Source organism: Lissotriton helveticus, chromosome 8 (assembly GCF_964261635.1).
Source record: "Lissotriton helveticus chromosome 8, aLisHel1.1, whole genome shotgun sequence".
NCBI classification, from domain to species: Eukaryota; Metazoa; Chordata; class Amphibia; order Caudata; family Salamandridae; genus Lissotriton; species Lissotriton helveticus.
In genome coordinates, this window is record NC_136069.1 from 1,269,597,890 (window position 1) to 1,269,615,072 (window position 17,183).

Here is a 17,183-nt window from a genome sequence, read left to right on the forward strand (position 1 = left end):
GAAGGTTATAGGTGTTGTTCCCTGGCACCGCTGGTACTGTTAAAAAGTCCAGTCCTTCAGTTGGCGCCCAACGTGGGGCGACTTCAGCGGTACCGGTCCGGTCCAAAGCCTGATGATCGTGAGGAACTTCGTGTGAAATCTCCGAGGGAAGGTGCACCCCGCTTCATCGATCCTGTTGTCGAAATAAGTGGCCCGAAGTTTTTCCCTGCGAAGATTCCCGCCTCCTGACGGCTGCAACGGACCGATGCCCTGACTGTCGACCTGTCTTCGACGCCCGGCGTAGACCTTATGTACAAGCGAGACGATAGACGGGCCTTCCTGGTGACGCCATTGAAGTTCTGAGTTAAGTATTTGTGGGTCGCTCCCAGTCCTTAGTGGTTGTTCTAGCTTTTTTGAAAGCTTTGTGGTTAGCCTTTAAGGCTTTGTGGTAATAGCTCACTGAGCTTTGTAATAGCCTCCTCGGGCTTTGTGGTTAGCTCTCCGAGCTTTTTAATAGCCTTAAGGCTTTGTTGTGTTGCATGGTTCCATTGCATTTGTGGTTCTTAGTATTGGTCCTTAGTATTATTTGACAGTTGCAATTGCCAAAAACCGAGGGTTTTGACTTACACGAGGTTTTATTGCTTCGGTAATCCTTGAAGTTGGATACTAGGTTAGTGTGCACGATGCCTAGCCATAGTGATTTGTTTCGTATTTTCAAATGTTGCGCAATGGATTCCCGGTTGGAGGACTCATGTCCGATACCTCCAGTTGGAACTCCGATACATGATCTTTATAGTCGACATGGGGTGGGTCCTATAATATATAATGATTACTGGATCCGCTATACAAAGAAAGACGGTGACCTTAGATGGCCACCACACGGAACTTTTGAACTTTCGATTTTAGATAATCTTGAGGCTAAATTATTTTTAAAGAAAGCTAGGCCAGCTATGTTTGATTCCTTTCGGATATGGCGTAAAGAGGCCAAACAGAAAGAAATCAAACAACTTAAAAAAGATAAAAAGCAAGAGTTTGTTCCTGTAATGCAAGCTATAAAAGAATGTAGACAAGACAAAGAAGAAAAAGATATGGAAATCGCTACTAGATTGCATCACATGAAAATAGATAAATGTTACCCAGTTTTACCGAATAATCTAGAAAAGAAAGAAGAAGATTTGAAGGAGGATTCCTTGTTATCATACTTGATGAAATCACCACCTCCTTATGTACAGGGTGCTACTGCTCCTGTAGTTCCTCCTATAGCTCCTCCTGTTGTTCCTCTTGTTGCTCCAGCGGCTGCGGGCCAGCCCGCTGTTAACCCTACGTTTGTTCCACCACCTGTCCTCGTTCCTACTGCTCCCGTACCTGTACCTTTGCAGACTGTTGTTTCTGCTACTCCAACTACCTTGTCCGTTCCTACTATGCCTTCCTTCACCTCTAGTGTTGTTGCCCCTGTTTTTCTTTCTCCTTCTGTTCGTAAGCGTGTTCCTAACTCTGTTGCTACCCTTTATTCACCTCTTTCTGGTCCGTTATTTTCGTCTGATTCATCTGACACTACTCAGAGACGGAGTCAGATCCCTAGTGGTAGGGAGAAAGAGACGTTAGTAACAATGACACATAGGTGGATAAGACATCCTGCTAATTACACTCCGCGGGTAGTCTTTGATACGTTTACTCAGTTTAATGAGCCTACACAGAGATTCGTATTTGAGGAAATGTGTAACTTTTTGAGGGAAGAATGGTACAATAATGATGTAGATGATGTACCGTCCGACATAATTGAACTTCAAAGTCACTTTTCGAACGGTATGATTATAGGAGACGATGTACGACGTGCAGTGGAACGCTTATTAGCATTCAGATCCACAGCACATTCTCGGGTGACATTAGATGATACCACTGAGAACTGGAAAGCGGTTCCTGGTCAGTATCCCATGAGAGAAGTCCCGCCACTGTGGGTGCCTGGAGATCCGCAAGCTAACCCTGCGGTTTTACCACATTTTCGAAGGGTGTGGATACATCTTCCATGGAAACGATCGGAAGTTTTGCAAGTGAAGCAATCCTTACCCGATCCGCGTAAAAATCCGGCTGGTTATTATAAGGAGTTATCACAACTGATAGAAGCTTCTATTATGAATATTGCCGACATCGACATGTTGTTTGGCAATGTTGTACCGCAACCAGTTTGGGCTAAAATTCGTCAAGCCAATCACGCAGCTGAATTAGGGGGTGATTGGGCTGCACTACTAGCAGCTGATGCATTACAAGTTGGTGGGGCCAAACCTGAACAGTTGATCTTGGATTTACCTCAGAAAATCATTACGCTCATGAAAACTCTCATGCCAGCGATGAAGGTGAACTGGGATAAGTTATCAGCTTGTAAGCAAAAGAAAGACGAGAGTGTCTCGGATTTCTTTACAAGGTTTGAGGAAGCATTTGTCGACCACAGCGGCCAGGACATGGGCGCTGAGGGAGGTCAGCGGTTATTCGTTGACAAATTTGTGTCAAATTTGCTGCCTGAGCTATGCAACAAATTAAAGAATTCAGAAAGTGCGTGGGCAGTTTCAACCCCTGCGCAAATACTAGCAACGGCTCAGTATTATGAGAATAGGGAAAAGGAAGAAAGTGATCGTGTAGAAAAGAAAACGAAAGAACTCAAAACAAAGGTTTTGTTGCAACAAGCATACCCTCCACGATCAAACCAAAATGATGCACAACAGCAGTATCGACCGCGAGCACAGCCCGATAGGACACAGCCGCGCTCTGACAACTTTGATTCCAGATCTTCACTTGGGTATAATCAGTGCGCATATTGTAGGAAAGAGGGACACCTAAAATATGATTGTCTTGCCTTACGGGACCGCCTGAATGGTGTGTCGACACGTGGAAACCGTGGTGGTGGTCCTCAACAGGCACCACGTGGTAGAGGTCGTGGTTCATCCCACAATCAGAGTGATCGTTATCAAAATCAATCAGATGCAAATAATTACTTTGACCAGCGAAATGCGGGGTCAGTTCGATCTGCACAGTATAATGTGGATGACTATTACGTAGAGCATGAGACTGTTGTAAATGACCATTACTAGGACAGCCAACGACAAAGAGAGGGAGTAGTGTCAGTTCCGGTCGATCAGAGTGGGCCTTACGTTGCAGTGGCTACATCGGGTGTAGTTGAGCCTTTTCTGTTAGACACTGGTGCGACGAAAAGTTCCATCATGCATTCAAAACTCCCTGGCGCACCTTTGTCTGGCTTAACGAATGTTTCCGTTGGATTCTCTGGCGCCCCTGTTAGTAACCCAGTCTCTAATCCTTTGCCTCTTATGATTGGACCTTGTGAGCTAACCGCTCCACTGATTCTATCTACAGGTTGTGGTGAAAATCTTTTGGGTCTGGATTTGTTGAAACGATTATATGCAACATTGTATTGTTCCCCCGAAGGAGTGAAACTTACATTGGGACGGAGAGTGATCTCTCCCATGTATTTATCGGTTGATAAATTCCCATCGGAATTGAGTTCCCTCCCTGCGTCTCTATGGGCCACAGGTCCCAATGACGTGGGCCTGTTAGACATTCCACCCTATGAGATTCAATTGAAACAAAATGCGCGATTACCGCGTTTACCTCAATATCGTATTTCTCTTGAGGGCGAACGAGCGCTGTTAGCAATCGTTCATGATCTCATTGGAAAAGGTGTTGTTGAAGAAACGCGTGGAAACGTGTGCAATAGCCCTGTATTACCAATTCTGAAACGAACTGACCCAACTAAACCTCCTGTGTATCGTTTTGTAATAGATTTGAGAGAGGTAAACAAAATAGTGGTTCCGCAATTTCCTGTGGTCCCTGACATTACAGCCTTATTAACAATGATTCCAGCATCTGCCTCCTGGTTCACAGTGATCGATCTAAAGAATGCTTTCTTTAGCATCCCGATTGCAGAGGAAAGCAGAGACCTGTTCGGATTCTCATTAGGAGGTCGCAGTTTTAGGCTAAAACGCGCTCCACAGGGCTACTGTGAGAGTCCGTCAATCTACATCCAAGCACTTAAAGGTCAGCTTGATGCCTTTGTATTGCCTAAAGGTGCAGCTTTGATTCAATACGTTGACGATCTTTTAGTGGCAGCTGATACGGAGGCCATTTGCAAAACGGCTACAGTATCATTATTGCACTATCTACATGACTTGCACCACAAGGTATCGCCTTCAAAGCTACAGTATTGTTGTCAAGAAGTTACCTATCTAGGTCACTTATTGTCAAAAGAAGGGAGAAGGTTGACCCCAGAGAGAATTGCAGCGATTTCCCGAATGACTGTGCCAAAAACCCAAAGAGATGTTCGTGCCTTTTTAGGTATTACGTCCTACTGCAGACAATGGATTCCAAATTTTTCATTGTTGGCGAAACCATTGATAGCTCTTACATGTAAAGATGTTTCATCCCCAGTACCCTGGTCTGAAGAATGTCAGAAAAGTTTTTCGGAATTGCGTGATGCGTTGTGTTCGGCTCCTGTGTTGGGTACCCCTGACTACAGTAAGCCGTTTACACTATACGTTCACGAGAGGGATGGTTGCGCGTTGAGTGTTTTGACACAGTCTTTTGGTGGTAAGCAACGCCCATGTGCCTATTTTTCTTCGACTTTAGACCCAGTAGCAAGAGCTTTGCCAAGTTGCTTAAGGGCAACAGCGGCAGCTGCGGCGTCCATTCGACAGTCCGCAGGTCTAGTCATGGATAATATGCTCATGGTAATGGTTCCGCATGCAGTCGACACTCTATTGAACCGAACGAAAACTCAACATCTGACGAGCGCAAGATTGTCTGGATATGAGTTGACGTTGCTGGCCAGTCATATACGGATAAAACGATGTAATGTGTTGAATCCAGCAACATTGCTGCCGATCGACGCAGAATCAAGTGGTGAAGCAGTACATGACTGCTATCTCAAAACTGAAGAGGAAACTAAGGGTCGCATTGACCTAAAAGATACTCCATTGACAGATCCCGATGGTACTTTGTATGTGGATGGTTCTTGTTTCAAGTTACCGAACGGTGATGTGACGACTGCGTATGCTGTAGTTACATTGAGAACAATTGTGGAAAGTGCAAGATTAAGTCAGAATTCGGCTCAGGCTGCTGAGTTAATTGCTTTGACGAGAGCGTGTGTGTTGTCTAAGGATAAACGGGTGAATGTGTTTACAGATAGCCAGTATGCGTTTGGTGTGGCACATAGTTTTGGACGACTGTGGAGAGAGAGAGGATTCCTTACGTCACATGGTACGAAGATTCAACATGGACAGCTTGTAAATGATCTTTTGGATGCACTTACGTTGCCTAAGCAAGTGGCAATTGTTAAATGTAGTGCGCATCGTAAGGTGACGGATGATGTTGGTCGTGGTAATGCGTTTGCGGATGAGACTGCTAAGGAGACTGCCCGGAACCTTAGCACTCGAATGTATGTGACGAGTTCGGTTAGGTGGCCTGCAGAATCAAGTATGTGTGAGAACACTATCGAGAGTGTGAAAGCAATTCAGAATGAGGCCACCGAGACTGAAAAGGCGAAGTGGAAAGAAAGTACGGGAAAGTTGGATGCGAATGGTTGTTGGACTGACTTATCGGAACAGAAAAGATGGATGTTGCCTGATGCATATGTGCTGGCTGTTGTGACTATGACACATGGGTTAGCACATATTAGCGCGAAAGGTATCTGTAAATTGCTGTTTCCTGTGTGGAAGAATGATGGTATTACGAAATGTGCTGAACGCTTGGTTAAGAATTGTATGGTGTGTTTGATGCACAATCCTGGTAAGGGCACTCCCACTCCACCTGGCCATTTTGCCCCTCCTGCGTACCCTTTCGAAGTTATCCAGTTGGACTTTATCCACATGGAGAGATGTAATAATTTGAAGTATGTGCTGGTTGTGGTGTGTGCATTTTCTAGGTGGATCGAGGCCTACCCCCTTAAGGATAATACGGCTTTATCCACGGCAAAAATTTTACTCAAAGAGTATTTTTCCCGCTACGGAATGCCTCGGGTTGTGTGGTCAGACAACGGAAGTGAGTTTGTTGGGAGCGTGATGAAGAGTGTGTGTCGCGGGTTAGGGATTGTACAGAAATTTCATAGTGCCAATCATCCTCAGTCAGCCGGTTTGGTTGAAGGGTACAATGGCACCCTTAAACTAAAACTAGCAAAGATTCAGGCTACGACAGGTCTTTCGTGGCCTGACGCTTTACCCTTAGCATTACTGTCAACAAGGGCAACTGTACACTCCCGAGTAGGGCTCAGTCCCTATGAAATAGTGTTCGGTCGTCCTGCCAATGTTTGGGGGGTCCCTAGACCGGGTGCCTTTTGTGATCTTGAGTATCCAATGTTGATCGATTATCTTCATGACTTGACTGCTAAACTGAGGTTAATTCACCAACAGGTTCACGAAGCATTGCCGACACAGACGGAGGGTCCAGGCCACCAGCTCCAGCCCGGAGATTGGGTGGTAACGCGAAATTTTTCACGCAAGAACAATTTGGATCCCAGGTTCACTGGACCCTATCAGGTCCTCCTTGCCACGAGAACTGCAGTTCGTCTTGAGGGGCGGAAAAATTGGGTGCATGCCACCCATACCAAGAAAGTCCCCATTCCGTTGCCAGCAGACTTATGGGTAAGGAAAGGCATTGCATCAACTGAAACCGAAGGATTGCCGGCGTTTGTACCTTTCAGCGACGCACAACCTGTCGGAGAATCCTCAGTGCAGCAAAAAGGCATTATTGAACACTTGTCATCAGAAGACTCAAGACCAGAACATTCAGCTGATCAACAGGGCGTTGTCCCTTCAACGGATCTTTTGTTTAACGAACAGACACGTCCTGGGAAAACCCGATATTTTTTGAGATCCAGCACTAAAGACTAATAAAAAACCCCGTTCTGTCCCTTGACAAATGCATTATCCCGTTTTCCATGATCAGTTTGAACACTCATTCTATTGTAATTATTTCGTACATATTCATTGAGCTTTGTTCCTTACATTTTTGTTTCCACAGCTGAGAGACATTGTTTTCATATATATATATATTTGTGAAATAAAGGCCGTAGGGCCGCGCGTGTACTTCCTCCTGGTTAGTAGGTCTTGACGCTAGGTTAAAGACCGTCGGTTCCTGGGAACTCCTAGGAATTGACTATTGCTACACAGAACGAAGTGCGTCAAGAAACGTTGCGGACGGTCATAGGAAATGGCATTTTCAAAGCTGATGGACTTGGAAAGAGCTCAAGCACAAAGATTCAAGCTGCAGCAACTCAGTCGTACCAAATGTTGTGTGTTCCAAATATTCGTACTGTTTGTGACTGTGTCTGCGTTATTGGCGGGTGGAGTGTATTACACAATGTCTTACTTCTTGCCCTCTATCATACCTACTCCTACCCCTGACTTTAAACTCACCTCCACTGTTTCTTCTCATTCTTTTCACATCTTACCTGAACACGAGCAGGCTAGACGTGCAGAATTCCGCAACAATTCCTTTATTCAGCTCCTTCATCAGCATCAGTTAGTGGTTAACACTACTAATTGTTGGGTGTGTGGGTTGATGCCACATACTACGGATAAGGGAATTCCATATCTGGTGTTACCGTATAGCTCCCAAGGGTCTGCTCGAGCATTTCAAACAATGTTTCGAAGCGCACTGGGTTTCCACCCCATTCGAGAACCACGTTCCCCCTACTCTGGTCCTACCTCGTACCAAAAATCTTTGTCTATAGCAATAGAGGATTTAGATAGCGATATCTATGATCCCTCGCTTATCCCTGAAGAAGAGGTACAAGCCTATAGGGTCCTAAGTAGAGGCGAATGTAGTGTGTTCACTGGTGAAAAACAGCTTAAAAGCTCGCCTCCGATATGGGTCGTACCCCACACTGGCAATTTTTGTTTAATAGGTCGCGGCCGTAGATCGAAAGCCCGACTTGGAGAGAGTGCTTGCACTGAAAATTATATTTTGCCAATGGTCTCGTCCCCTGTGTTTTTGGCTGCCAAGGGTACATACTTTATTTGTCATGATCGTGCGTATGCATGGTTGCCCTCTGACTTCATGGGCTCATGTTTTATCGCAAACTTGTTGCCTCCGACATTTACTGTAGATGCAGATTATCACAAAACTAGAGTTGTGAGAGGCGTAATTAGCGAAGAGGATACTGCCGGTCAAGAGGCAGGAGACTTTTTCAAGGGTTTCCTCCCATTTTGGGGACCTATGGTTAATAGTAGGAACCTGAGACAGTTGACTCGAGTGGTAGAATCGACAGCTAATATTACTGCCAGTGCCCTTGGTAATATCACCACAGAACTTCAGGCGGATAGACTTATGACGTTACAAAACCGTATGGTTTTAGATGTGATCTTAGCAGATCGAGGTGGGGTATGTAAGGTGATCCATTCGAGCTGCTGTATTTTCATTCCTGATAACGCTCCGACTGTCTATCAAGCCATCTCGAAGTTGCATAAGATCTCCGAATCCATACACGTGGATGTAGGGGATTGGACGCTACTTGGATGGTTTTGGGGCCTGATGTCAACTTGGGGTTGGAAAATTCTGACGATCATTGGAGTCGTTGTAGTGTTCCTGTTCACGTGTTGCCTTTGCGTGCAGTGCGGTCCTGCCTTATGTGGCCTCTGTGCTACAACGTGTATGAGACAGCCACCTGTTACCAAAGGGTCTCGGTTGGACAGAGCTATGCTACAGCAACATCTCGAGGGTCTGATGAATATCGAATATGATTCCGACTAGTGTTTGCCTACATGAGGGCAAAAGGAGCGTCTGAGGTTCCGTGACAATTTTAAGTGATGTTTTCGACTCGCACGAATATGGTCGAGTCTGGTATCTAAGAACAGCAAATGACGAGTTTAGTAAGTGTGCGCAGTTTCGCTGTGCTAACTTAAACCGTTCGTTTGATATGTGAGTTTTTCATCTGTACCCACGGGTTCCATCTTAGATACGGCATTCATTTTGTCTCTTGCCCTCAAGTAGCCAGCGAACGGACACTGTCCGCTTCGTCACCCTGGGACTCTCAGGATATTTGTGGAAGACACATGTACTTTGTAAATATCTTTTACGATGAGGGGGATGATACTGTAAGGCAGATGGCCCCGCTCGAGGCTCATCTTGCCGTCCGGTTTATTGTCTCAGCCGTGCATCTCATTAGGCACGTCCCTTTGATGCCTGTATCTCGTGTTTCCCGATACCTCCCCTTTTACACCCTTTTCGATTTCCCCACTTCTCCATCTCTCTCTGCACCTGTCTTTGTCCCTATTTCGATCTGTTTTACTGCCGATTGGAATTCACTAATGTTGGGAAGATGGGTTTTTACAGTTGGGAACCGCCAAATGTTTCCGCACTTATGTTCCGGACCTTATGTGTACCAAAGTGACCAAAGCGACCCCTCTGAGGGATAATTATGGGAACCAGGTTGTAAACTTTTGTGTACCATGTTGTCCTATGAGTTAATTTTGTATAAAAGGAGCGATCCACAGAACCAATTTGAAGCAGTCTCCCCAAGTTGCACGTGTTGTACTTGTTGTGACTTCTGTGTTCCCTGCAGTAAATAAACCTTGAATCTTTGACGCCGAAGGAAGTGTCCCGTGTCTCTGTAGTTTGTGCGCCGAAACAGGTATCCCATGAAGGTTATAGGTGTTGTTCCCTGGCACCGCTGGTACTGTTAAAAAGTCCAGTCCTTCACGTGCCCTTACCTTACCTTACCTAACAATCTTTTGTTTGATATAAGAGATGATTATGTTGCTCCATGTTCTGTTAGAATCTAGGCCACACCTAGGGTGCACATGACAACTGACTTGTGATCCAGCGGGCTATAGAAAATATATCATAAACTACGCTACCCAACTTCATAACCTATAAACAAAATTCTATACTAAATATGGACCCATTTATGAACCTGATATATTTTGGGCCTACTGAATCAGGTGGTCAGAATAAATCTATATACACATTATCTACACACTATATACATAATTATACATTTGCAAAAAAGAATATTGTCATTAGAATAAAACCCAACCATATAAATGACCACCATAGGTGACGTGATCTAGCTAATGGTAACCTATACTTCTAAATAATCAAGACCAGCTTGTTTGTCAAAAGTAAGATTTTATTTTCTAAATTATGGTATATATGTTGTAAGTTTTATGAATGAAATTTATTTGCAATAAAGCAAGCATGATGGTAAGAAATATGAAAAAAATACAATTTAAGCAATTGAAACAATTTTAAAGAAATTATATAAAGTTTAGCATTTCTAAAATCTATTTCCCTAACTGAGCTAAATAGTTAGAAATTAAAGTAAAGATCTTTGAGGATTCTTACGTGCTCCACGCAAAGTCCAGCAGCACATCACCCTCATCGGAAAGTCAGAAAGCAGCAGCCAGCCCAACCCTAAGGGCATGACTTTTTATACCTTTCTACGCTAACTAAACTAGCAAAGGAAAGTTTTCAGAAATCCTCGACGTCCCATTGGCTAAGAGTGACAAGTGACATGTCACCCGATTCTTAAAAAGTTCCACAAAATCATGTCTTACAAAGACCATTGTCTCTTCCACGTGAAGCCAGAAGCTTCCTGCGATTGCAACTTTGTATTAAGTCATCCTCGCAGCTTCCATAGTCTTTCAGTACAACTTCCGCGGATGCCAAGTTAAGGACTGACAAAAAGTTCACTTTCGACCTTGGCCATGTCCGACAGAATGATGTCAGCTCATCAGTTTTTTTGCTTTGTGAATGCAGCTTCAATAAACGTTTTAATTCAGAATGGGCGTCTCGTGACTTTCTGCAGAATTATAGATCAGCTCTTTTTCTGCGGCTCAAATAACTAGGCCCAAAAGCAGGCAACTTATGTTTTCTAGTATAAAACAAACACAAGAAAAGTATTAATGTAAGAAATAAAGTATATTCTGTATCCACCCCATGGTTTACTAATTAATTAACCCACCCGATTAATCAAAATGTTACCTAGCTAATGCAAACAAATAAAGCAGCGTTTATATTTACCAGTCTCCGTTTTTCTATGAGACCCATATGCACCTAGAATAGTAGAAATGACATCACACAGACAAGGAAAAGCAAAACAAGCACATGCTTCTTTTAAGTTTGCAGCAGTTAGTAATGACAAAAACGAAAACAATAAATTATTTTATTATTTTGCACGAATAAAAAGATGCAACAAATATGCACGTTTATGAGCACACATGTTAGTCCCTCCACGTGTAAAGTTTAATCTAAGTTGTATTAGCATGACATATCACAAATCATTAATAATTTTATTCATGTTATGGAAATGTGACTTTGCGAGTCTAAACAAAATTTTGTTTTCTATCTCGCTCCATCAACTCCCTCATCTGGTGATTAACAAATCACCACACTAGCATTCAAAATTTTGGTAAATTAAATTTTTAAGAAATCGATTCAAATTCATTTGTATTAGTAAACCTAAAAATCTGTTTCAGCATAATCTTTGCAATTAACATGACGCTCTCTATGTAACTCCTGTAACTCGATCTCCCTTTCCTCTTCTTTTCTGAGTTTATAGATTCTCTTCTTTTCCTTCAACTGTTTCTTTCTTTTATGTAACAAACAACCTACTTTAGTCAAAATAAAAATGAATACTATTATAATCAAAGGTGCCAGAATCTTGCCAAGAATTGAACTTCCGATATTATGAAACCAGTTTTTAATTGCTTGAAACCTTTTTGAAAGTTTCCCTGTAAAATCTTCTTCTTCTAAAGGAATTATTTCTGAGTGCATTTGTGTAATATTCTTAATATACATTTCAATATTCTTACTTTCATCCGGTATATATGTACAGCAATGTTGGACATGTAAAATGCCACAGACTCCTCCCTCTTTTGCTAGGAGTATGTCTAAAGCAAGACGATCTTGAATTACCATGGATCTAATTGCAATAACTTCAACATTCACTAATTGAAACCCATCAGCAGTGTCAGTTGATAATCTATCAACTATAGTGGACAATTTTCTGATTCTCCCTGCATTTAGGGTTATACCAACAAAAGGTATTACAGCTTGGAAAATATCTCCCAGAACTTCAGTAAAAGTTTCTCTTTTAGCTCTATTTACATAATTATGAATTTTAAACAATCCTTCTGAATCTCTGTCAACATGAAACACTTTAGGAAAAACAATTCCCACATAACAAGTTCCATACCAATGGTCTGGAAGGTTATAGTAAGCTTTGTCACCACAAACAAAATAAATTCCAGGGAAGATAGGATCTTTTCCACCTTTAAATCCCCAACCTCCCATAATCTGATAAGTATCTTCACAGTTGCTTGCACCTACAAAATAATTATCAAAAAGTGTATTATCTCTTCTAATGCAAAGCTTTCCACTAACAGGTTTGTCTATGTGAATTGCAATATTTTCAAGCATTTTGCCATTTAATTTCTCATCCTCTTTTTGCCAGAAGGATGACTTAGTCTGTTTGACTAATTCATTTCTCTTATAAATTGCTCTTCTCTCCTCAACCATATTCAAAAATTTCTTTCCTTCAGCACTTAATTTACATGTTAGATTATTCTTATAAGCATACTCATAAGTGAGTTCGTTAGTAACAAGGAAATATTCTCTCAATTGTTTTGCTTTCTTATGCCTATTTAAAGCATTATCAATCTTAACATTAGCAAAAATCTCATCATAATTTGAATAGTAATATTCTAAACGTCCAGTTTGATAAAATAAACTAGTTAATACACTACATGTTACAGCATAAGTGAGAGGAAGCATATTATATGTTACTCCCTCAGAAACAGAAGCAGGTAACTTAACACAGACATAACAGTCTTTTGCATCCATTACCTTTACATATTCACTCAAAAGCTTTGTGAATGTATTGCTTGAAAAATCACCTATTGATTTATCTTGATGAATGTTAGGCTGATGATCAATTACTTTTGCAGATGCACTATGTTTAGTTTGGCTAACCAGAGCTTTGCTTGTTAAGTTAACTTTGTGTAATTCTCTATTCATTTCTAAAGGTATAATCACAGCTAGCACCAACCAGAGCAGAACTAAAATGAGCAGACATACCAGAGTCATCTTACAGCATCTTTTAAAAACAGAACATTTTGAAGTGCTCTCCTTAACGTAAGGCATTTTTAGGTTAGTTTTAGCCTCAAAAATAAAAATAAAAATAAATTTTAAAATTTATATACACCCCCCTTTTAAAATATATTTTTCTTTTATAACCCTAAACAAGATTTCTTCGACCTTATGTCATACATAAGTTTTCTTGTACTAAACAGTTTTTCTTCGACCTTGTGTCAACTAACAGGATTTCTTCAGCCTTTTGCCAAATTAATAATTTTGTACTTCAATCATTGTCACTAATTTCTTGGATTTCGTTTTCTTCTTCACTACTATCATATATGTCAATAACAGGTGGAATTACTAAGTAAGTCCACTCAGGAGACTTGTATTTCTGGTTTGGTCTAATTATTCTCTTCCCTTTTCTCGATATCACTTCAATTTTTCTTCCAACTCCAACTTCTTTTCCTGGACTCTTTTGACTACTTATTTCTTCAACTTGTTCTATTGGCTTTTTGATCAATCTGACTCTCAATCTTCCACCTGGCCAGTAGTCTGCTTTTCTCACGTACTTCTTCTTTGGTTCAGAATTATTTGATTCTGACTTCCAAGTCCTTTTCTTTCCGTTTTCACTTCCACCTTCCACGTCACTTTCTTCAGTTTCGTAGTCTGAAATTTCAATTGACTCAGGAACTTCTCTATTCGGCAATTTCACTCCTTCAGGAACTTCACTTTGTCTTCCATCACTGGTACTCGGTAATTCGTTCTCTTCTTCTTCTTCAATTACCTCTAGCTTCCCAGATTTCGGATTTCTGTTCCTTACTTCAGAGCTTGTTCTCTGCCTTTCGGTACTCTCCTGGTCTGAAACTTCTTTTGGTTCAGCTTCTTTGTCTTCAATAGAGACAACTGAATCCTCAGTTATCTTTCCTTTTAACAGATTCTCTTCACCTTCAGAATCTATTTCAATTATTTCTAAGTCTTTTCTTGTCAGATTTCCATTCACTGGCACAGTTTCCAGATGTCGACTTTCTTGTCGATCTTCAGAATCTGGAATTACTTCACCTTCTGTTCTATCTTCTGCTTCAGAATCAGAATCATCTGTGGTATCACTTTCAACATCAGAACTCTCAGGAGTTGGTACGGGAATAGTATGACTTGGATGAATCCAGCGCTTCAATCCTCTGCACTTTACAGCATTAGTAGTGATCAAGATTACCTGCCTAGGTTTCTGCCATCTAGGAGATAGACAATTCCTCCTCCGATGTACTTTCGTTCTGACCCAATCGCCAGGTCTCAGATCATGAGTCAAAACTTTTTCATTTGATTGAGCTTCAGTTCCCACCTGATTAGACACAGAAGTTACCATATCAGATAACCTTTTACAGTAATCCAAAATTGCACTGTCATTTATGCTCAACAGTTTACCTACAGGTACAAAAGCTTGCCTCATAACTCTTCCCATTAAAATTTCATGAGGACTCAGACCTGTCTTTTTATCTGGTGTACTTCTTAATGACATCAAAACAAGTGGAAGAGCATCAGTCCACTTAACACCTGTCTCTAGACACATTTTTCCAATTCTGTTTTTGATAGTTCCATTTATTTGTTCAACTACACCTGATGCCTCTGGTCTGTATGCACAGTGTATTTTCTGCTCAATGCTCAAAGCTTCACAAATTAACTTCAACAGTTTGTTATCAAAATGGCTTCCTCCATCACTCTCAATAGTGACTGGAAAACCGTACCTTGGGATGATTTCTCTGAGCATTAGTTTTGCTACTGTAATTGAATCACAATGTCGTGTAGGGAAAGCCTCTACCCATCTTGAGAATAAGCATACAATTACAAGTACATATTTCAAACAGTTGTGTAAAGGCATTTCAATGAAATCTATTTGTAACCTGGTAAAGGGACCACCTTCTCGACCAATTATTCCTGTCCCCACCACTGATTTTCTGTTTGGATTCATTTGTTGGCATGATAAACACCTTTGACAAAAAGATTCTGCAATGGTTCTAAATTTTGTATTGAACCATGTTTCTCTAAAAAGTCTGACCATAGAATCTCTTCCTAAATGTGCAGGACCATGATATAATCTGGCCATGTCAGCAATCAAGCAATTTGGTAAGACTATTCTGCCATCTTTGTAAACCCACACTCCATCTTCTTCACGTGGTCTACAATCTGATCTTAACCATAGGTCTTTTTCTTCATCATCTGCTTCGTTTTGTAAATCTCTAATCTCATGCCATGTTTCTACAACAGTTGTTAGCATTAATGAATTTGAATCAGTTTCTTTACTCCTCTCCCGATTGTATGAATAATTTTTCCTTGCGCAGTACTTTGCTGTTTCGTCTGCGAAGGCATTTCCCTTGGAAATATAATCAGTTCCTCTAGTGTGCGCTGCACACTTGACTATGGCAATTTCTTTTGGCAATTGTATTGCTTCAATTAATCTTCTAATGAAAACTGCATTTTTAATTGGTGATCCTGTTGATGTCATGTATCCTCTCTGTGACCAGAGTTGTCCATAATCATGTACAACTCCGTACCCATACTGACTATCAGTAATGATGGTAACTCTTATATCTTTTGATATTTCACATGCACGAATTAAAGCAATCAATTCAGCCACTTGTGCTGAACGAACTCCTTCAAGACATGATGCTTCTTCAACATCTACAACTGTACAAACTGAGTATGAAGCTTTCAAGACACCTCCTTCGGATCTTAAGCATGAGCCATCTACAAAGTAGACAAAATCCGATTCAGACAAAGGTCTGTCTTTGATGTCTTTTCTTGGTTTTGTGCAGAATTCCATGACATCTAAACATTCATGTTCAGTTTCAATGTCATCAACAATTTCAGAATCAGGCAGTAATGTAGAAGGATTCAGATTCAAACATCTTGAAATCGAAACATTATCTGCTCCCAGTATTATTTTCTCATACTTTGTCAATCTGCTACTTGTTAAATGTTGAGTCTTACCTCTTGTCAGTAATATTTCAACTGAATGAGGCACAAAAACTTTCACAGGAAATCCCATAATGATTCCTTCACTTTGTTCGAGGCTGATACTTGTAGCTGCAACTGCTTTCAAACAACCTGGTAATGCTTTTGCAATTGGATCAAGAACTGCGGAGAAGTATGCAATAGGTTTCTTTAGATTTCCATGTCTCTGTATTAATACAGATAATGCACATCCTTCTCTCTCACTGCAATACAGTTCAAAATCTTTCTCATAATTTGGCATACCCAAAGCAGGAGCTTGGCATAAGCTCTTTTTCAGGTTCTCAAAAGATTCCATCTCAGCATCATTGAGAATAATTGGATCTTTTACATCTGATTTGGTCAATCTTTGTAGTGGTTTTGCAATTACTGAAAATCCACTTATCCATTGTCGACAGTAACCTACCATTCCCAGGAACATTCTGACCTGTCTTTGTGTTCTTGGCGGTAACATTGCTTGAATCATTTTTATTCTCTCTATTGTTACTTGTCTTTTTCCTTTTGCAATTCTGTGACCAAGATATTTTACTTCTTGTTTGCAAAACTGTAGTTTTGCTGGGGACACTTTATGTCCTTCTTCTGCAAGGCGATTTAACAGAATTATTGTGTCTGTTACACAATTTTCTCTTGTCTTTGCAGCTATTAACAAATCATCAATATACTGCACCAGCGTAGACCTACCTGGTAAATCTAAATCTTCTAATGATCTTTTTAACAATTCATTAAAGATTGAAGGACTTTCTGTATAGCCCTGAGGGATTCTTGTCCATCCAAGGGTCTTACCTTGGAATCTGAAAGCAAAAATTTCATAACTGTCTGGGTGTAAGGGAACAGTAAAGAATGCATTGCAAAGGTCAATAACTGTGTACCATTCAGCATCATGTGGAATCTGAAATAGAATTACTGCTGGATTTGGAACCACAGGACAACATGGAATGACAATTTGATTAACTTTTCTCAAATCTTGTACGATCCTAAATGTTCCGTTAGACTTTTTAACTCCCATAATTGGTGAATTACAAGAACTACTCTTCATTTCCTTTAATACACCTTGCTTGATTAACTTTTCAATTATAGGTGTAATACCTTCAATTGTCTCTATTTTCATTTTATACTGT